The sequence below is a fragment of the Oncorhynchus mykiss genome, chromosome 9 (assembly GCF_057628025.1).
Source record: "Oncorhynchus mykiss isolate SJ-2025 chromosome 9, ASM5762802v1, whole genome shotgun sequence".
NCBI lineage: Eukaryota > Metazoa > Chordata > Actinopteri > Salmoniformes > Salmonidae > Oncorhynchus > Oncorhynchus mykiss.
In genome coordinates this window covers 24,705,056-24,728,251 of record NC_143030.1, presented here as the reverse complement: position 1 = coordinate 24,728,251, position 23,196 = coordinate 24,705,056, and the positions used below count along the sequence as shown (strand labels likewise).

Here is a 23,196-nt window from a genome sequence, read left to right as displayed (position 1 = left end):
AGATACCGGGCATGAATTTCGCTGGACTGACTGACTAGCAATTAGCAGGTTGTAAGCCGCTTGCCTTGTTCGTCCACTTGCTTGGGCAGGCAGACAAACATTCAGTTGTTCTCGTTGAATCTCACACAAAAAAATACCAAAATAAAACGACCATCTCTCAGGACATGTGTCGAAGTGTGGCGATGTGAAGAGCGAGGAAGTGTTTGCTTGTCCAAAGATGTGTTTTTTTGTCTTGAGAAACGCCTTTTCTCTCGTGGCGGGCAATGTGCTTAACATTTTGCAAAGCCAGGGTCGACCGGGCACCAACCTGACTAGAAAATGAGTAGCTCATCCACTGTAGCTCATTGCAGTTTAGGTGGTTGAGCAAACATTATCTCCCACGAAGCGTCCATGTCGGTGTCTCGAGGCCAGGATAAGGTGAATGTTGACGCAGAGGGTTTTAGTGTTACGGGAGGAAACAAGAGGGCACCCCGGTCTCTCCATTCTACATGTGCTGCCCTGTGCTCAGGTATACTTGAACTAATTACACCCTCAGGGGACTAAATTAACCATCTTGCCAGCAATAAACTGTGGATGATTTATCATCACCTACAAACCTGGCCCAGGACCGGTGCCAGCCCACCACTAGAATGTTTATGCACCATTGGTTTAATTATGACTATATCTTAATGAGGTAGTTCTAAGAGGTTTGTTATGGCACAGAGCCGTTTAGCAAATACTGTGCAGTATATATAAGGCTAACAGTGATGTAGACTATGAATACAACATTTCAATCATATATTTAATTTGATAGATTTTTTTCTTGAGAGAATGTGCACTGGTCCTAGAAATCTGTGTTTCACGGATGGGTCATGGCCTACTGGTTAGTCTTTGTCGGCTGGAAAACACTGTGAGTGAAACAATATTCAATAGGGATCAGTGAGGCATGAAAAGGCTTGCAGCCAATGGATTAGCCACCACATGGGACAATCATTATCAATGAAAATACCGTCAAATACAGAAACTATAGGAAATTAATGACATTATGCCTCAGTCAAGCACAAGCGTAAATGAATGTTCTGTCTTTACCATAACCAGTTTTATTGGTAGTCTTCAATCCATTCATACCATAACTACCATGTCAATGACACCGGCATCCAGTCATAACTGCCTCATCATCAACTTGAATGACCATACTGTAATCTCCCTTCCTCTACTTCGAAAAAGCTTTTATCTCACAACCACTATAAACTCCCTTTCTCTCTGATCATATCACATTCCCCAACTCCGCTCAATCTCTCACTCTCCTCCTCACTTCACTCCAGGCACCAGATGCCATCGTTTTTCTTTTTTCACCCCCCCCCCCCCAACGCCCCTCTCCCTCCCCTCCCTCGTTCACTCTTGGCCCTTTAGATGGATCGTCTCTCCCTCCGTTTGTGTTTCCTCAGTGCCTCCTCAGACGGAGAGATTGATTTGTCTACAGGACGCCTTTGACCTTTGATATGATCCGATAAGGTACGCATGGCCCTTACCGAATTAAGCAATCAAAGGGGAGGCACATTAGGCTAGATAGAAGGGGAGTTCCAACCATAGCATAGCATCATAGCATACCCTCACCCTCACTCAACCACTGCAGTTTTTCCATCCCACTTAGACCTGCAGTCCATCTCTTCCCACCCCTCTAGACGCCCAGGGGAAAATAAAATATGTGTTTTCAAATTGCACTCTGCCTAAAGGCTCTTTGGGCAAATTCAATTTTCACCTTGCATCGATTTTCTCTTCCTCCGACTCGATGGATACTAATGTTATCTATCATGTATTTCTGTGCTCTACAGGAAGAAAGGGGGGGGGATTAGTTAGGGGCCTATTTTGAATGACACAACAAGTTAAGGGTATCTGTTGTATCACCCAGGAAGAAATAGGTTTGAGAAAGTGCCCAAGGCCTTTTTTGTCTTTCTTTGTGTCCATTTCTGTCACGTCTCCTATCATCTTGTATATTTGCAAATCACTGTGAAATAGCCTCTTTTGCCTGTCTTTGTATTTCGCCCATTTGGCTTTAAAACCGCTATGCGATGACCTTAACCAACAGAGAACAAAAATTGCTTTTTCTCTCTCCTGTTTTCACCTTTTTTCTTAGTCTAAGCAACCACAGTCCAGATGCTGCTGATTAAAAGCTGAGCCTTGGATGGGTTGAGTTTTGGAATTCAGTCGGCACACATGCAGAGAGCTTCACACTCTTTTTTTTTGTTCTAAAAATACACCTAGCAGCAAGGGATTTTGGGCCGGATCTTAGCGGGAGCCTGGTGCCATTATATATCGAAGAGACCAGCAAATGAGCCCCGCGAGCAGCCGGACCCGTGCATGTCTCTGGCCCTGCTTAAAGAAAGTCATTCCACCAAATCGATGCCTTTTGAGAAATGTAGCCTGGTCCAAAAAAAATTCAATTTCACCTCATTTTAACATTATGTTATAAAGAGCACATTTTCAACTTTATAAAAAAACATGTTTTCACAAGAGGTTAAATCAAATCTGACTATAGTAAGTGCCTATTAAGCTCCAAATAAATTAACAGAGTTGACTGTAACAAAATTGACGACTTCCTCTTAAATCAGCCATAAATCATAGTGGTTAGAGCGTTGGGCCAGTAACCGAAAGGTTGCTGGAACGAATACCTGAGCTGACAAGATAAAAAATATGTTGTTCTACCCCTGAACAAGGCAATTAACCAACTGTTCCCCGGTAGGCTGTCATTGTAAATAACAATTTGTTCTTAACTGACTTGCCTAGTTAAATAAAACATTTTAGCCCCAATATCTCTGGGTAACGGTTGATGTGTTATGCTCGACCCGTTCAGTTTTCCACCACAAATAAATTGCCAAAAAGAGTAGAACCAGCTCACAATGGATGTATGTGAATCACTAATCACATGAAATAAATAATCATCTTCAGAAATGGAAGGGAAAAGTGAGTGACGGTGTGACGCAGCATAAAAACACATGCCTGGCATGCATGGGCACATGTGAGATCCAGCACACATATCCCAGGCTTGTGTGTAGGAGCACAGGGAATGTGTGTGAGTGAAAACAGAGAGCCCGTGAACAGATGCGATCCCCTTTGGCGAGTCGGAACTCCTCGGTACCATTTGTTTGTCCTCTTAAGGCGGCACAGTCCTCATGAAGTTGGGACTTGCGTAAACCCTTCCAAGTATGGAGCTTTCCTGGGGAACTGATCCCCCAAAGCCCTCATTGTTATTCACTCATGATGCCGCCAGATCTGCTGGGCGCCCAGAGCCAACCGCCCAGCAGAGGGGAGATGAGAGAGTGTGTGTGTGTGTGTGTGTGTGTGTGTGTGTGTGTGTGTGTGTGTGTGTGTGTGTGTGTGTGTGTGTGTGTGTGTGTGTGTGTGTGTGTGTGTGTGTGTGTGTGTGTGTGTGTGTGTGTGCGTGCATGCGTGTGTGTGGGATTGAGTGAATTGTACGCACAGGAGCCCATCCAGATTGTGAGACATCCGAAGCACAAAGCCCAGACTGTTTATGATTACGTTAAATCATCTCATTGTCAATGATCACAAGTCATTCTAACTACTCAGCTCTGTATACGCAGTGAAATTGTCAAGTTTAGCTTTTTTCATTGTGAAAATACTTATGGTATGTCTGTCCATTTCCTTGTAAAACTCCTGAACTAGATGGACATATTTTTTTCCTGTTTAACACTTTTATTTTTTTGTTAGATTTTCATGTCTCAGAGTCCGCTTAATTTTATGTTACGATATAGTGTACTCATCTAAAGTTGACACCGTCCACGTTAAAATATAATGAAAAAAATATAAATCCAACATGAAACTATTTCAAAGATTTGACTGAGTTACAGAACATATAAGGAAATCAGTCAATTGAAATCAATTAATTAGGCCCTAATCTATGGATTTCGCATGACTGGTAATAGAGATATGCATCTGTTGGTCACAGATACCTTAAAAAAAGGTAGGGGTGTGGATCAGAAAACCAGTCAATATCTGGTGTGACCACCATTTGCCTAATGCAGCGCAACACATCTCCTTCGCAGAGCTAATCAGGCTGTTGATTGTGGCCTGTGGAATGTTGTCCCACTCCTCTTTAATGGCTGGATAGTGGAGAGAACTGGAACACGCTGTAGTACACATCAATCCAGCGCATGCTCCCGAGTGGCACAGAGGCCTAAGTCACTGCATCTAAGTGCTAGAGGTGTCACTACAGACACCCTGGTTCAAATCCAGGCTGTATCACAACTTGCTGTGAATGGGAGTTCCAAAAGGCAGTCCACAATTGATCGAGGTTTGGTCGGTGTAGCCTGTCATTGTAAATAAGAATTTGTTGTTAACTGACTAGCATAGTTAAATAAATAAAAATCCCAAGCATGCTTAATGGGTGACATGTCTGCTGAGTATGCAGGCCATAGAAGAACTGGAACATTTTTAGCTTCCATGAATTGTGTACAGACCCTTGTGACATGGGGCTGTGCATTATCATGCTGAAACATGAGGCAATGGTGGCGGATGAATGGCACAGCAATGGGCCTCAAGATCTCATCACGGTATCTCTATGCATTCAAATTGCCATTGATAAAATGCAATTGTGTTCTTTTTCTGCAGCTATTGCCTGCCAAATTCTCTAAAACAATGTTGGAGGCAGCTTATGGTAGAGAAATTAACAAAAAACTATCTGGCAACAGCTCTGGTGGACATTCCTGCAGTCAGAATAACAATTGCACACTCCCTCAAAACTTGAGACATCTGTGGCATTGTGTTGTGTGACAAAACTGAACATTTTATAGTGGCCTTTTACTGTCCACAGTGCAAGGTGCACCTGTGTAATGATCATGCTGTTTAGTCAGCTTCTTGATATGCCACACTTGTCAGATGGATCGATGATCTACACTAAGATACATAATCTATTTGTGCGTATGGAAAATGTCTGGGATCTTTTATGTTAGCTCGCTATTGAAACATCAGACTGACACTTTATATGTTGCTTTTAGATTTTTGTTCAGCGTATGTCCTGCACTTCATTCATCCTGGCAGCTCTGTAGCCCAGCATCGACATTTAGGCCTTCTGCTATGATAACCCTTTTCAATTTCCCTCAGTGTGAGACAAGCCCTATCTGTCAAACTGAATTTACCGTTTTCGTCACTGGTCGCCGATGACGATCACCTACTGGTACGATGCTGTTAAGGGAGAGGGGGGAGAGAGAGCTCAAAGAGGTTCAGTGTAATTGGTTCTAACACATTTTATTTTATTTTTCAATCTGAAATCCTTATTTTACCAGGTAAGTTTACAGAGTTCTCCTTTACTGGAAAGACCTGGGGAAGTTACATGGGAGGATAGGGGTTGAATGAGCAAATGGAAGCTGGGGATGATTAGGTGGCCGAGATAGTATGAGAGGCCAGGTGGGGGATTTAGCCAGGACACCAGAGCTAGCACCTGTACTCATAACCCTGGGGCATTGATGTCTCTCTGAGACCAGAAGGAAGAGAGCCCCTACTAGCCCTCGAAGACCACTTCCAGCAGCATCTGGTCTCCCATTCAAGGATCGACCAGTCTCTACCCTGCTTAGCCTTAGAGGCAAGCCAGCAATGGGATGCAGGGTGGTATGACAGCTGGGTTACTCTCCTGTGCTTATTTGTCTGTACAGATTATACTCTCCCTTTTTCTGAACTGTCGTTCATTATGTCCGAGGTAGGGCATGATCAAAAACCTTCCTCTTTTCGAAGCAATCAAAGACAAAGAACCCTAAGGCCCAGTGGAATCCATGGGCAGCGATACGCCCACAACCGCTGTATTTACATTGCTGAGTCCCATTCAGTGAAATACGCATCCCCTTCAAACATCTTTTTCAATTATGTCATTTTCTCAGGATTATCTTTTACATTTATGTAATTTAGTGGACGTGCTTATCCAGAGCGATTTACAGTAGTAGGTACATACATTTTCATACTTTCCCCCCCGAGAATCAAATTCACAACGCTGGCATTTGAAGCGTCATGCTCTACCAACTGAGCCACACGGAACAAGGACATTTTCTCTCCTGGAAATCCATATACATTTTAAATGCCAAATTGGCCATTTGTGCAGAATTGAAGAACTCTTGCGATTTTAGTAAAGTGCAACAAACGTATATAGAAATAACAATATAACCACGATTAAAACGCATTCAAAATGTTTATCTTGAAAAAGTGATGAGATTTTAATAACAAAAATATATTCTAAGTGGAACAGTCATTGTCTTATAAGAAACTGCTAACGTCACAAAATTATTACATTTATCTAATTTAGCAACAGTATTAAGGTTAATCGTTGTAAGGTTTAATTAAAGCAATTATGTGGTTTCAGCAGAATACATATTGCCTAATAAACAATATGAAAAATCAGCAGTTCCTAAACTAACAATAAATGTATCATGCAAATACCTATGAAAACATTCAAAAACATCAATCTCCTCGTTCCTTTAAAACCAAAATCACTTGTATAAGTACAGTACACTGCAGCAGCCTCTCACACAGTTGTCTGACCACAAAACCACCATACTTATTCTACAACATATCCGCACACATATTCTGTAACAAAGACCAAATGTACCCCTCATGGTGTCAGTAAGAAATGCTAGCATGCCCTGGTATGCCAACAACTTCCCTGTAGTATCAGCCGTGAAGTAAGAGGGTGAAATGACTGAGGCCTAATTAGAGCAGAGCTCTGAGAGCCCCGAGGCTGCTGGTAGGGAGAGGTAAGCAAGCACAACAGCTACGTCCCAATACTCTTCCTATACCATCCTTTCCCCATCCCCTCTCCTTCCTAGTCATTGATCTGAAAGGACTTGATACGACAGAGCAGGGACAGAGCAGAGAGGGAAGAAAGGTCAATACCAGAGTTAGGATCATATCAATTCCACCAACAATGTAACAATTCCAAAGCTCTCATTGAAAATAAATGGAACTTTTTCCATTATTGAAGTGGAATAGAAATTCAAATCCTTTTTTAATTGGCTGCATTTAAATGTAATTAACCCCAACCCTGGTAGAATCTCCAACAAAACTTGTATCAGCAGGCTAGTCATTCTAGACCATAAAGGTGAAAAAACTGAGTATACAAAACATTAAGAACACCTCCCTAATATTGAGTTTTGCCTTCAGAACAGCCTAAATTCATTGGGACATGGACTCTACAAGGTGTTGAAAGCATTCCACAGGGATTCTGTCCCATGTTGACTCCAATGGTTGTGTCAAGTTGGCTGGATGTCCTTTGGATGGTGGACCATTCATGATACACACAGGAAACTGTTGAGGGTGAAAAACACAGCAGCATTGCAGTTCTTGACACAAATCGGTCACCTACTACCATACACCATTCAAAATATTTTGCCTTGCCCATTCACGCTCTGAATGGCACACATACACCATCTATGTATCAATTGTCTCAAGGCTTAAACATCCTTCTTTAACCTGTCTCCTCCCCTTCATCTACACTGATTGAAGTGGATTTAACAAGTGACATCAATAAGGCATCATAGCTTTCATGGAGCTGTGCAGAGTGTCCTGGCTTTGGCACGCCTGCAATATTCTTTCCTTTTAAACCCTCTCACTTTCTTTCTCCTGCTCGGTTCCTCACAGATTACAAAATGCTAACACTCAACATTTCGCTCCCGTTGGAAAACCTTCAGAGCGGCTAGGAGCAAAATAATCCCTTCAGAGGAGCATGAAAAGAAATCTGGTGTCGTACTCTACATGCAGACCACAAAGAAGGTCCAAATATATGATGGGGTTGACATTTGCCCTTAGGAAAAATCATTAGCCATGCTAGCACCTAATACAGCAGCATGTGGCCATGATCTATCAAGGTAACATTTGGCGCTAATTAGCACAGTTCTCAAACCAACCACACATAGGCTAGATTCTGACAACATGGTGATGCTCAAGGCTCCCAAGTCCCCCTTTTCTTGTCTTTTCTCTTTCCATCAGTTTTTGTGTTTTTTTGTGAGATCCTGTCAGGTTTGACAGAAAGGTGAACACAAGATTGCTGCTGGTGTCCTTCAGGCAAAAGCAAAGTCCGCTACAGGAGGGGAAACATATCCACCACAGTTCTCAGTTGAGGTGAATCTTTTTTTTAAGAATGCTTGGCTGAGCCTGGGTTGGAGGCACTACTTGCCTTCCAGTGAAATGATGTAACAAGGTAAAAGTACAATACCAATTCAAAAGACTGGTCACTTCAGCAGGGCTCAAAGTGTGCTGAGCAGTGCACACAGCCACAACATTTCCTTCAGGTTCAGAAGCCAAGATATATTTTCCACAAAAATTACCTACTGGAGAGTTCAACTACACTTGCTTCTTACTTACATATTCTAATAAACCCTACGGCAGAGTTCCAGATTCTTTTTTTTTTGTAAAAACACCAGCAAATCGTCTCCAAGTGATTTTAATGTTAGAAATCTGTTCCAAAGTATTCCCATGCATAATAGAGATATATGTGATCATATACAAATGTAAGCAATGTTTGAAACTATTATGTTTTAGTCCTATATTATATATTTTTGGGCTTTTTGCGGTCAATTTGCAGTCTACAAATTATTTGTAATTATGTTCTGGCCTTCTGACCATCCGCTCAAGAAAAAATCATCCCGCGGCTCAATCTAGTTGATGATCCCTGATTTGCTTTGAATGTAATAGGCAACTGGATATAGACAGAGTCCAAACAAATAAATTATGCTATGCCCTGGGTTAAGCTGTACACGTTATTGCCTTTGACACGCTTGGATGCATGGAAGTAAACAGTGTTTCCTAGCCTTTCTTCAGGCCGAGTAACGAATAAAGCTTAAGTCTGGTGGTATAAGTCTCTACAGTATGCAAAGGCAAGAATTGATCCTCAACAACATAGATCCGCTGCAGTGTTTCCCTCACTCCCATGTGTTTCATCCCTGCAATCAATCCCTGCTCTTCTAAATTTCATGAGAGCAACGCCACCGAGGAATGGAGGGAGGGTTGAAGAAGAGAGGAAATAAAGGGAAAGTGGGCTTAACAAAAGTCATTAAGTATCAAGTTGTTTAATTGAATAATGCAAGGAGCATCGGCAATAGCTCATGTTCCCTCCTAGCGTGTCGTATACATCAGACTTAATGGCACTGATGTCACTTGCGATAGGCAGAAGTAGTCGTTTAACAACTTAATAAACGTCTGATTTATGAGCAGCGCCAAGCGACTGATAAATAAGCGTTTGGGCAGACGTGTACTGTAGGTGAGGGGTTTCATTTCACACAGTTTTTTCAATCATCACCAGAGAAAAAATGAGTTATATTTGTGTCTGCCTGCAAGTCTTTTGGCCTGTGTGTGAATTCAATTGATCATGCACAGTGTACTGTATGCAGTATGTTCACAAAATGGTTGATTACATGCATGTGCATCCATCAAACGATACATCTCCAGACAGCTGATGTATGTATTGAAGAATCAGAACGAGGGCTCAGGCTGTAAATCAACATGGCCCCTCCACCACAACCAACCATTCGAAACAAACACACACACAGGCAACCCAAGCTTCTCAATGCACTAACACGGCCGGCTAAAACAGCTGCCAAGTCTGGGAGCAGTTGTACCACTAGCCATAAAATGGTAACAACCTGTGATATGAGCCCGTCTGAGGAGTCAATGGGCTCAGGGGCCTCCGAGAGCCAACACCAGGGGGGCCACATATTTTTTGTCCCATTTTAAAGCCAGAAGCCACTCTTCAGGTGATGGGAAACAGTGGCTGAGAGGACGTCAGCCCCCGAATGAAAACACGCCACATCTAAAAGTGTTAGAAGCGGATGGATAAATATATAAAAATGTTACCACCGTGAAAGACAAGGTGATGTGACAGAGGGAGAGATCTCTTTCATGTTAGCAGAGAGAAACATTTCATTTTAGGATGAATCAACATTTCCTGAAAGAGCCGACGCAAGGTGTATCTAATTATCTGTCAGTACATCCTCATTATAAAACGTCCCCTAGGAGTTGGGCATCTGATGTGTCATAACAAATGGGCTTATAATCAAGGCGTGTTAGTTACAGTATCTAGATGACAATATGAGGACATCATAGCAGTACCGGATGTGGTACCTTCCATATGCCTGTACAGTAATTGTGGAGTCAATGCCATGATTCTACTGTAGATCATGTCTGCTATCAGTGGCTGGGAATATGGGCAATTTCATTATCCATATCCTTCCACTTTCCTGCTCGTTAGTGAATTCAGACAATTGTCTCAGCATGGAAACAAACATTTACATACTAAAGTCGATTACCAGTAAAATTAGAGTGTGACACTTGTTTATTTGCTGCTGTTGTGACCTCAGCTATCACTTAGCCATGGCCCGATTATGTCACCTGGAAGAATTTCATAAAACATAATTATAGCTTGCTTCTCTCTCGACACAGTTGAGCTATCGGTGTTGAAGGATAATTAAGCGGGGGAAGAGCCTTGCAGAAATGTGGAGTTAACGCTCGTCCGCCAGCAGCGGGCTTATGATCGAGGTCCACTTTAATGTACTGCACACCTCTCAGCAAGCACATGGGCAAGAGCGTTCCTTCTGTCTTGTTGCTTAAAGCCCCCTCCAACAATGACGGATGCACGGCAAGCTAATAGATTCAGGGAGTAGCACTCAGGGCGAAGATGACAGAAAATTGTTGAATGATGTGCAATTTATGAAATGGGACTGCAGGAGCCTGGAATGGATGGTAGGAAAAATACTTACCTGGGACTAATCCTTAAAAGCGTTCTACTAAAAATTTCACAGAGTGAAAGAAAGTTGAGAATCGCCTTTCTCTGGGAAAACTGACCTTTCCCTTACATCTCGTAAAGGTCTAGCCTCATGAATGCTTCAGCCAAATTGCAATTCAACCTGGAAGGGATAGCTGAGATAGTAATGGTGTATACTTTATATGCTGCAATGCCAATTTGTTTTCCAATTGCTGTGAGGGATTTATGTATTTTTCTCTGTTGCCACGGGCAGTAAGACACTCCTGTTCTTGTTAGCACGTTTCCACAAGCGAAACTACTATATTGCTGGAAATTGACTGGTGCATGCATGATGAAATAGCCCTCAATGTTCTCTTGCTTGCTTTCGAAGTCATTGCTTTGTCTTTTTATCTTACATAATATACTGTAGCTGTATACTGTAGATGTGTAAGGAAATGTGTGTGAAACATCGTTTCTGGTAGTGAGTGAACGTCGACACTTGGTTGCAGACGTCAATCATGTGTGTGATCTTGCCGTGCTGCTAAAAGGAACAGTTGACTTTCCTCAATCAAACAAGGTCAAAGATGAGACGACTTCAATGCAACTATCAAGACATGCTTGACTAAGGCTGGGTGCTATACCGTATTTGACTATATACCGGTATTGATGCACAGACCGGTTTGGGTTTTTCCTTTACCTTCTATAACGGTATTTCAATGTTTGGTTTGTTAAATGTGATATGCAACTCTGGCGCATGTAATGTCAGTTGCATAGTTGACTCTGTTTGTTACTTGAGTCTTCTCTCTCCCTCTCCTCTTGCATGCTGCTTCCCCATGTGCTTTCCACACCAAGCCCTGCCCACTGTCACTCAAGGAGAGCAGTTGTCACAAGCACTTGCCATGCCATTCACTCTGTCTGCGTGGTCAGATGCAAAAAGATGTTGGTGACAACAATGCGGATTTATACTTTGTTTCTTACAGTTTTTCTCAATCGCTTTGGCTCAATTCTCGAAAGATAATTATTTTTTTCAAAACAATACAGTAAAATCTCTGAATAATTAGTTTCTTGTTCACACCAGATTTTAATTTCTTATTCATTTAAGCAAATTGCAAGTGTTTTGGCTAGAGGTCGACCGATTAATCGGAATGTCCGATTAATTAGGGCCGATTTCAAGTTTTCATAACAATTGGAAATCGGTATTTTTGGACACCGATTTTGCCAAATTTTTATTTTATTTTTTTACACCTTTATTTAATCTTTATTTAACTAGGCAAGTCAGTTAAGAACACATTCTTATTTTCAATGACGTCCTAGGAACGGTGGGTTAACTGCCTCGTTCAGGGGCAGAACGACAGATTTTCACCTTGTCAGCTCGGGGGATCCAGTCTTGCAACCTTAAGAGTTAACTAGTCCAACGCAATAACGACCGCTGCACTCGTTGCACTCCACAAGGAGACTGCCTGTTACGCGAATGCAGTAAACCATGGTAAGTTGCTAGCTAGCATTAAACTTATCTTATAAAAAACAATCAATCAATCATAATCACCAGTTAACTACACAAGGTTGATGATATTGCTAGATATTATCTAGCGTGTCCTGCGTTGCGTATAATCTGACTGAGCATACAAGTGTCTAAGTATCTGACTGAGCAGTGGTAGGCAGAAGCAGGTGCGTAAACATTCATTCAAACAGTACTTTCGTGCGTTTTGCCAGCAGTTCTTCGTTGTGCGTCAAGCATTGCGCTGTTTATGACTTCAAGCCTATCAACTCCCGAGATGAGGCTAGTGTAACCGAAGTGAAATGGCTGGCTAGTTAGCGCGTGTTAATAGGGTTTCAAAAGTCACTCGCTCTGAGGCTTGGGGTGGTTGTTTCCCTTGCTCTTCATGGGTAATGCTGCTTCGAGGGTGGCTTTTGTCGTTGTGTTCCTGGTTCGAGCCCAGGGAGGAGCGAGGAGAGGGACGGACGCTATACTGTTACACTGGCAATACTAAAGTGCCTATAAGAACATCCAATAGTCAAAGGTTAATGAAATTCAAATGGTATAGAGGGAAATAGTCCTATAATAACTACAACCTAAAACTTCTTACCTGGGAATATTGAAGACTCATGTTAAAAGGAACCACCAGCTTTCATATGTTCTCATGTTCTGAGCAAGGAACTTAAACATTAGCTTTCTTACATTGCACATATTGCACTTTTACTTTCTTCTCCAACACTTTGTTTTTGCATTATTTAAACCAAATTGAACATGTTTCATTATTTATTTGAGGCTAAATTGATTTTATTGATGTATTATATTAAGTTAAAATAAGTGTTAATTCAGTATTGTTGTAATTGTCATTATTACAAATATATGTTTTTTTAAATCGGCCGATTAATCAGTATCGGCTTTTTTGGTCCTCCAATAATCGGTACCGGCGTTGAAAAATCATAATCGGTCGACCTCTAGTTTTGGCACGTGTGCAAAAGAGGAAGTACAATTGTCTACAATTTGCCCAATAACTACATGCTGATAAAACTGATGAGTTGATTCCCAGTGAAACTGTCATACTCTTCGCAACTTCTAAACATTCTTTCATCGTGTGAGGCATCACATGCAAAATTATCCATTCAATTATCAAAATCAGTCAGACATACATGTATACTCCATAAATATCTATGACATGGGATGTTTGTGATGTCTGCTAAATTGGCAAATTACCTGCCAGCTGACATAGTAATGAAATAGGAATCACAATCTTACCAATCAACCAATCAAGTTTGGAAGCATATATATGGAGCTTGCCCACAGCACAATACTACCATTTATGAACATGGAGGAACATCACAAACCTGAACAGCAGCTACATGCTCGTGGAAGAGAAATAAGAAGATGTGTAAGAATGCGTGGTGGTGGTGTTAGGGGAAGACATAATAGAGAAAGAGGTTGAAGGCAAATAATAAGAGTCCCTGATGAAATCAGAGCCACAAGGGTGGACCATGTCATGAACCATGGTCTTACAATGGAAGAGGCTGGTCGGAGAGTACAGCCTAATGTAAAACAGGTCCACAGTGTCATCAATTGTGCAAACATTCCGTAGGGAAAACAGGTAAACATGTACTCGTTCTTTACTTTTGTGACAGCATTTCATTCACAACAATACTGCAACTATTGTAAAGCTATATGCAAATCTAAAAATCACAATGTACCATAAGATATGTATGCGGAATATAAAGCCAACAATTCCATCAGGCTAAGAGAGATCCAAAGTGCAATCATAAATGACATCAATATCTTCGCAAATATCAATTCTGTCAGCATTTCCACTATAGACAGAGTTTTGGGAAAAAAATTGAATTACTATGAAACAACAGTACAAGGTGCCATTTGAGAGGAATAGTGACAGAGTGAAATATGTCCAGGTAAACCATTGGTGTGCACATTGTATATAGTACAGGGAGTTTTACTGTACTTCAATGAGGCCTGTATATACTACTTGAAGTTGTAGATACCCATAAGAACAGAAAACAGGTGGCGCAGTGTTTAAGGGTGCTGCAGTGCCAGCTGTGCCACCAGAGACTCTGGGTTCGCGCCCAGGCTCTGTTGTAACTGGCCGTGACCGGGAGGTCTGTGGGGTGATGCACAATTGGCAAATCCTTGTCTCATCGCGCACCTGGGGCGGGCCGGGCGCAGTGTGCGTTAACCAAGGTTGCCAGGTGCATGGTGTTTCCTCCAAAACATTGGTGCGGCTGGCTTCCGGGTTGGCTGGCACTGTGTTAAGAAGCAGTGCGGCTTGGTTGGGTTGTGCATCAGATGACGCATGACTTTCAACCTTTGTCTCTCTAGCAACTAAACAGTTGGATACCATGAAAAAGGGGTAAAAATTCAACTTTTTTTTTTTTTTTAAGAACAGGAAACATTCATACTTTACTAAACTGAATAGGCTATGCAAAACTAACTTTATATTTTGCTTCTGTGTTACTATCTAGAGAATAGTGGAGCTGGAAGGACATCAAATGACTAGCCTTCTCGTTTTTAATCAGGCCTACTACTGTCAACGAACTTGATGGCGGGAGCTGGAACTGTGTGAGGCCATGCAGTCGTCAGTATATAGGGAGTACAGGAGGGGACTGAGGATGCACCCTTGTGGGGCCCCTGTGTTGAGAATCAGATGTAAGGTCGAAGAGGGAATGTTGCCCACCTTCACCACCAGTGCTGGTGTAGACATAGATCAGCATGTTGTTTGTGGAACGGTATCTTCTAAATCAGAGAGGAATAGGCAAAACATGAACATGTTAGATAGCGCTAGCTAGCTACATGAAGCAATAGAAAACAAGTAATGTAACATCTAATTAGGGTCCCCTGGGAAACACTGAACAACACTTTGGTTCCTACCCTGTCACAATAATTCCTCCCTGGCTTTTTAATTTATTGTTATATGCATTCCAACTATATAATTAGAATAATCATTATATTTCCATGATTCCAACAATTTACCAGTTTACTAGATTTTTTTTCACCATTCTGAAGCCCAGCTAAGCAGATAGATAGATAGTAGATTCACAGTTGACAATATGTCCTTGCCTGCATGTTATTTTGCATATATCATGCTTGGCTCCATGTAGTCCATATTGATGGGCAACACTATCCTCCCTCCATCTCCCAGGGACAGGGATGCCAATAAGGCTATCACATTGTATTTGCGGTCATTCTCAAATAAACCTGTGTCACTCTGCAGTACAGCAGAGATCTGTATGACTTTCCATCGCCTTCTTTCACATCTAACTGCCTCTCTTAGGTGTATAGGAAGCACAGTATTAACCAAAAGGTGGTTTTAGCATCCCCATCCAAGGGTTTCAATGGTTAAGCCCAACAGCCACAAGCGGACTGGCCATCTGGCATCTAGCATTTGCCCCGAAATGCCAGATGGCCAGTCTGCTTGTGAGTGTCTAACTAGTTTTTTTTGTGTGCAAAATGACCATTCTCTGGCTAATAATGGGAACGTCAAGGGAAAAAAATGGGCTGGTGTGGGGGCCTCGAGAAAAGAAATGGATCAGTGTGTTAGAAATTCCGGGGCCAATTTCTTGTCCCAGTCTGCCCCTGTCAACAGCGGTTTCATCAGGGCATTTAATTTGTTTACTTTTTATTTGATACACTGCCATTGCATATGACACTGTTTTAATCTGAGTAAAATTGAGAAACAATTATGTGGGTTAACCCACTCAACTCTATCCACCAGAAAGAATGCAACACAGAATGTACAAAATCAGAACAGTGCAGATTCACATGACATTGATTGAGTGAAAACAAACATGCCCCCTCTCAGTGCAGCAGTGGGCAAGCCTCTTCATATGCATCAGCAGTGATTCAACAATAAGAGCTGACATGTACATTGTCTGTCAAAAGGAGAGCAGCGAGAACCAGCAAACTCAGACAGTCAGCCACCACCCATCCATCCACACACCTCATTGCATGTGCACACGCATGCACACACATGCGAAAGCACGCGCGCGCACACACACACACACACCACTGGAATAACTTAACACTCCCAAGTGATTCAATTTGCACATACATAGCCTACACACCCCACCTCCTCCAAATATACTTCCCTAACACATACAGCAGCCCATTTCAAGAGAAGTTTCCACACATGTCCCGCAACTTCACAGCGATAGGCATATTTTGCATCTTAAAAAAGGGGGGCAACACAGCATCGCTACCATTAAGCATGCGGACTACAAATAGGCATACATGGACCACCTCTGCCTTCTCTTTTGAAGACAAGTAGCCTAGGCTAAGATAAGTAACTGTAGGGCAGAGATGACATATTGAAAAGGGAAGTGCTGGCATTTTGGCAATTGGTGGAGAGTGTACGTAGCCGAATATATATGATTATGAACAGATAACATAACTTCGACCGTATAATATAAGGGCATAGTGAACAAGTGCTCGTCTAAAAAGCATCCGACATCGCACTTCCATGATGAGCTGAAATGTGCGCTTTGTGTGCCTATGCCATGGCATGTCAATAATATCAGGTCACAATAGGCCTACATAACTTGCAATTAAAATAGCTTACACAATTCATAAACCCGCCATTTATAAAAGTAGGCAACATCTCTGCAAAAAAAACAATGCGAGGAAAAGTCTAAATTCTACTTACTATGTACCCCGGCTGATGAATTCAAAAGCCTCGGTAACTGTATTTAAATGACAAAAAGGAGAATGATAAGTGAATGATGTAATTGTACACTCGACAAACAGACATTTATCAATTGATAACGACATAGTGTGATAGCCTGCCCTGAAGTACTTGTATGCGACGCAAATTATCACTTACCAAAGCATCCAGATAAAATTCCTTAGGAAATCCAGATGAGTTTTATCTTCCTTCTCTCCAGTCAGAAACAGCAATGCTTTCTTATTCCAAATACAGGCCCCAAGTGAACTGAAAGAGAGAAGACACCAAAACAGCCACAACAAATTCCGTTAGAAGCGGGGTTCCCCCCTCCAAAAAAAGTGCTAAAATATACATCTGTGTGCAGCAAAAATAATAATACTACTCATACTAAATGGTGAGGAGGAGAGTATGTGGCTGCTCCGTTCCCGCTGTCGCAAGAGACAATGAGAGCGGTAATAAGACAGACAGAAAAGTGAGAGCTAAGCTTTCTTTAGAAAGCCAGCGCTGCTGCTGTTAAACTGTAGCCTACCACACACTGCTCCTGGCGATGGCTGGAGAGCGAGCGGGTCGGAGCGCGCAGGCGAGAGGGGAGAGAGAAGGTGGGCGCGGGAAAAGACAGCGTTCCAGATCAGATGCTTTCCACACACGCGCACACACCTGCATTACTCTATCAAGCCACTTGATGGCCGGCTAGTCGAGCAACTAAACCATGTAGGATTAGCTCTCCCGCTCTGCGTAAACGTTCCGCAGACAATAAATGGTTATCTCTTGATTTCTGTGACGATAATAAATCCATTACAAATGGATTAGATTAGTTACCCATATACAACGTCTCCCACGGCGGAACATAGCACTTGTTTTGATAAAATATTGGCATAAAACGGATATGTGAACTTGGGAGGCAAACTGCTTGTTCAACCTTTGCGGCGCAACTGTCCAGGCAAAAAAACAGCGCGCATGCTGCTGAATTTTTCACGTTGTATCAATTGAGTTTTTTAAATGAGTAAAACAATGTTTATATTCAAATCCAACACAGCTACAGTAAATGTTAGTGACCCTATAAAGCAATACCATTCGCTCGTTTTCTAAAGCAGATATCTGACATGACAGATAATTCAAGTGTTCGCATACAACAGGGACTGAAACAATAAACCATAGGAATATATATTAGACTTCATTTTCTTATCGTTTGAAATGGCCTATGAAACAAAGGAATAGAGTAATATTTGTCATTTTCACACAGAACTGGATTGCTGTGTTTAATACTTTTGGTTATTGTTTCAATATTAATAAGTAATCATCAGAATTGTGCATGAGCTGTGTGTTTATCACAATGTATGGGTTTTTATGTGTATGAGAATGTGGTTATTCAAAGAGGGAAGGATGATGTTAAATTAAATTAATGATATAAATGTATGATATATACTTTTAAATTAATGATTTATACCCTTAGAATATTGAAGAATATAGCTTATAAATGTCTCATGTGCTTAGTTTAACTGTCATACCCCATATAAACTGAAAATATAAGCTTTTTATACTCCAAATGAAAGTGCACACAATTTCACTTGACCTATCGTTGTAAACAATGTACTTGTAAACAAACACTAATAAGCTTTAAAACATGGTTAAAACTATAATTTTTCATCCATAGCTCTGTCTATACATTTGAGAGTGGTTACATTCTCCATCCCCATTCTTCAGATAATTACCAAATCAGTGGCTGTTATTTGTACTGCAGATTGACACTTTAATCTAATGCCTGGTTACTACATATCCAATCCGATTTGCAGTTACATATTTACATAATGCTCCAAAGGGCCATCTATTTTTCTACCAACTGTACTAACAAAGTAAAGATAGAGTTTTTTTTCTATTTAGCTATCCTGTATCAACAGAATTGACCCCTGGATTACAACGATTGGTCAAGTCAAGTAGTGCACACTTTTAATTGATGGGAAATCGAAGGACAAGGCAGTGGGCTAAAAAACACAGATTACACTATCGATACCTCACCCACTCTCATACATTTCACATGGTTAAAGGTTTGGAAACTAGTGAGTTCCAAGACAGACGGCTTTTTGGCCCCATACAGAAACATATTCTGTGTGAAGGGAGTTTGTCAACATGTCCATCTGTTAGCATCTATGGCAATGAGAGTCGATGTAACCTTTGTATCCACTGCCCAAGGTTGCTCTCTCCACGTGCAAGAGCTGCATTCCAAAAGTACTCTTGACCTTTTGTGGATGTGTTGTGACTTGCGAAAGTATCACACATGTATGCCCCCCTTGGATATGACATCCCCCATGGATATGAAGTTACTTTTGACTGAAAAGTTACAGTGTGTACATATAACCCAGTGAATACAATTACCTTATTTTCTTTTCAAAAGCACAAAAAGTTGCAAACACTGTCATGGCAAAATTAGAAAATTTTATCGTAATTCCATCAGCTGTCGCTTTGATGAAGTGGGTTTGATGAAGGGGGCTAAATATATATATTTTTTTTCTATTTTTATTACGTAATGCATCACTCCGCATTTGAAAATACATCACTCATGGCTCCATCGATCCATACATATGACCTATTGCCTTTAATTCTATTGACTCTGAGGAACTTTACCACTGTCACTGTGACATTCACACACAAGATGAGACTGTGAGACAGAAGAAACTGATAATTGAGTGCGAGGTTGATAAAATTCACATTAAGAAACACATTTTTTAAAATTGCACCAAAACAAATTAAATGCATTTGTATTATTTTGAAACTTTAGCTAAGTTCAATGTGTTACTGCAAAAATATGCCTTGGATATCAGCCAGAGTAATGTAGTGTACTGTATACTGTCCATCGAAGTTGAGTGGGTGAAACTCAGTGTTGTTCAATGCAGTTTCTGTAGGCTATGTGATATCCATTTTGGTCCATACAAGAACAAGGTGCTGGTTATGAGTTGCAGGTTGGCATTTATTGAGATGACTCATGTACTGGAGGCATTTTAAACCTAACCCTAACCCTAAACTTAATCCTAAACCCACTGCTAACCCTAATGCCTAACACTAACCTTAAATTAAGACCAATAAGCACATTTTTTGTTTTCATGATTTTTTACGATATACAGTATAGCCAATTTTGACTTTGCAGCTGGCCCATCTAGCGGAAACCACTCAGTTTGGCCTCCAGTTGGCCTCCAGGGCCAGACTCATGACAATAAACGTCAACTTGCTTATGAGTAATCAATATTATTATTGGAGACTTCCCGCTGGGCACAGATGTCAATTCAACAGCTATTCAATCAAATTCACCAATCAAATGTATTTATATTACATCAGCAGATGTCACAAAGTGCTTATACAGAAACCCAGCCTAATACCCCAGAGAGCAAGCAATGCAGATGTAGGCTATGATGGCTATGAACACTCTCTAGAATGGTTGGAACCTAGGAAGAAACCTAGAGAGGAACAGGCTCTGAGGGGCGGCCTGTCCTGTTCTGGCTGTGCCGGGTGAAGATTATAAGAGTACATGGCCATTAAGGCCAGATCATTCTTCAAGATGTTCAAATGCTCATAGATGATTAGCAGGGTCGAATAATAATCACAGTGGTTTTAGAGGGTGCAACAGGTAATGCCAGTTGGTTTTTCATAGCCAAGCAGAGGTCGAGATTGGAGGTGCTGTTGAAATGATGTGGAAACAATGTTGATTCAACCAGTGTGTGCCCAGTGGGTTGAATCATATGGAACGTTCGTTGGTTCCCCATTTCAAAGGGTACAATGTTCTGCGACTCTGCCATTCTTGACAACTCTTGTAATTTCGCTTGGATTATAGGACAAAGAGGATTTGCATATTTTGCTTGGCAAGGAATTTATTTGACCCAATCGTACAGTGTGTGCTACGTTTGAGTGTGTGGTCTCTTTTTTATTTTTGGATGGGAAAGTCATTGAATATTCATTAATTGGTGTAAAATGCTGCGTTTTTGAGTTGGGTGATATAAAGTGGGTTACTGTATATGGGAATAACGGATGGGGGTGGGTGGGGAGAAGTGTGTGTGTGGGGGGGAGGGGGTTAGTACTTGCCCCTATGAAGCTATCATTAGCTCTGATCAGATTAGAGAGCTAACCTCGGTCTGGCCTTGCCTGGGGTAAATATGATGAGAGCTTTCAGACACGTTGTGAAGGAGATCAATTGGCAATGAGCCAAACCTTATTATTACAGGTCCACTGTGAAACAACTTGAAAGCAGAGGTATGTGAGTGTTTTGTTTTTACTATAACTCAACACAGTTGATTCACAGTGAATTTGTAGTGGATTTCACAGTGACCATGACTGAGTTCTGGGACTGGTGCAAATATGGACTCACCCGTCACATACGATTAAGCTAGTCGGTGTCCCTTGCTCTCAGAGGAAGTCCCCAGAGAGAGCCGCACAGAGATATGTGAAGTGAAATAGAATGGTGAATGCAGTGATCAGGCTGGTTCCACCAGGCTATCGCAGAGAGGCCACCACACACATATAGAGAGATGGAGAATGGTGCCATGGTGCTGAAGATACATCTGACCCCCTATTCTGTTGTTGTCATAATTTGAACACAAATATAAAAGTTGGCTAAAGCACAAACAAACTGGACCACTAGGATAGTTTCTTGGAGGTTCAGGATAGCATTGAATTAATGCAGTTGGTCTCCAACTTTGGTTCTGGAACCGCTATTGTGTGTGCAGGTATTTGTTCCCGCCCAGCAATATCACACCTGATTAAGGTAATATTGGTCCACTCCGGACCACAATTAGTTGATTATTTGAAGGAAGTGTTGGAACAAAAGTCTTCAAGAGCACCACCAACTGGTGATAGTCTTGAAACAGGTTTAAAATATAGGTAGAACTGTCCCAGAGCCCAGGTTAGAGGACGTAGAATGAAAGTAGGAGACATGGATACAGTTCACACTTCATTCCACACTCAAGACAGACACACACATGGCTTTACAAATTGAAGGATAGGTGAAAGTGTTGTAGTGAATAGTGGTTTTGCTGTCAGTTATGCACTAACACACGGTTAGGGAGTCCATGGTAGAGGATTGTCCATGTGGAAGGTCCAGAAATGAGTTGAGGTGGTGTAGAGTTCTTATTACCTGTTGTCTCTCTGCAACCCCGAGTTCAACTAAGGCACAGATTCTGTTGGTACAACCTGTGATTGGCTAACCAGGTCACATGGCCCTAGACAGGGTAGAGTGATCTTGAAGGGCCCTTGGCAACCCCCTAGCAATGGAGTAGCCAGGGCCGGAGGTGTGAAACCAGGGGATCCTAGCCTCTGCTGGGCTGGAGAGTTTCTCTCTAAAGTTTGTGTTTCTTTGTCCCAGGGCCAGAGAGGGGGTTTTAACAAGACTCATTAGCTTTCAGTACCATAGATAGAGACCCCTTAGGGAATAGTATGGCATCTACACACCTATCCAACTGCAGCCAACCCAACAGTCAAAGAATCTGAGTCTCAGTGGGTGGCTGCAAGACCTAGTTTCTCGCAGTTGGTCCCTATTCAATATATAGAATTGGCCACGAATAGCGGGTCTGAGTTAAGAAAAAACGACCAAACTAATTATCTATAGTTGGCTGTAGTTGATAAAAGTTATTAGAAAGTTGGAGAACCCTGCTGTAATGTCTGTCCAGACTGGACTGAGAATGATCCTTCTTTAAACACGTCAGGAACTAACCATTTAGCAGTGTTTCTAGATATTGGTCCTTGATTACTTGGCATGAGACGTGTATTTATTTTAAATGACCATTATGCTTGACTAGAAACTTTATGATTCGATTATTTCACAACCACATGAAAATGTTCCCTTACCCGCTGCCTGGGAAAGTGTTGAGTTATGACATGTTGCAAGTGGAAGTAGGCAGTTCCAGGATAATCCCTGGTGACGTGGATGCTATGGTGAGAGACAAATGTGACAGTCGGGACATCCTGGACAGTGTTAATTAACCTCACAGAAAATGAGGCAAATGAAGCCAGATATGCTGGGGGTGACTACAAATCTCCATTTATTAGATAACTAGAGTGGGTACTGATATCATAGACTGGCGGTTACTCCACAAAAGCAAATTAAGTTTTGACCAGTCCAGTCATTATGCTGGTCTAGAAACACTCTAGTAAAGTTGGGGAAATATTGTCCTCACATTATCACACAAACGAATGAGTGCTGTCTAAAGCTGATTTTTAAATCCACTCTACTTAAAAAATTCTAATAATCCAACTCTACTTTTTTTAATCACAATTGAGTGAATGGCTGTTATCAGTTGCTTAATTTATGAGAAGGAATCAATTGTAAGCCTT

At 41.6% G+C, this 23,196-nt stretch overlaps 1 protein-coding gene across 5 annotated transcripts in view; it reads right to left on the bottom strand.

Moving 5' to 3' along the window:
* The window catches only part of LOC110531736 (receptor-type tyrosine-protein phosphatase delta), a 614,032-nt gene extending 596,209 nt beyond the window's left edge, over positions 1-17,823 (bottom strand). For 2 of the 5 annotated variants that reach the window (XM_090183809.1, XM_090183811.1), the window contains exons 1-3: positions 17,411-17,823; positions 17,041-17,148; positions 16,864-16,900 (exon numbers count right to left, since the gene is read on the bottom strand). The gene's annotated coding sequence lies outside the window, so the exon portion shown is untranslated. Of the gene's footprint in view, positions 1-16,863; positions 16,901-17,040; positions 17,149-17,269 lie in introns of all 5 variants that reach the window. The other 3 variants (XM_090183808.1, XM_036987572.2, XM_090183810.1) reach the window with 2 other exon arrangements.
* Between the last annotated feature and the right edge of the window lie 5,373 nt (positions 17,824-23,196).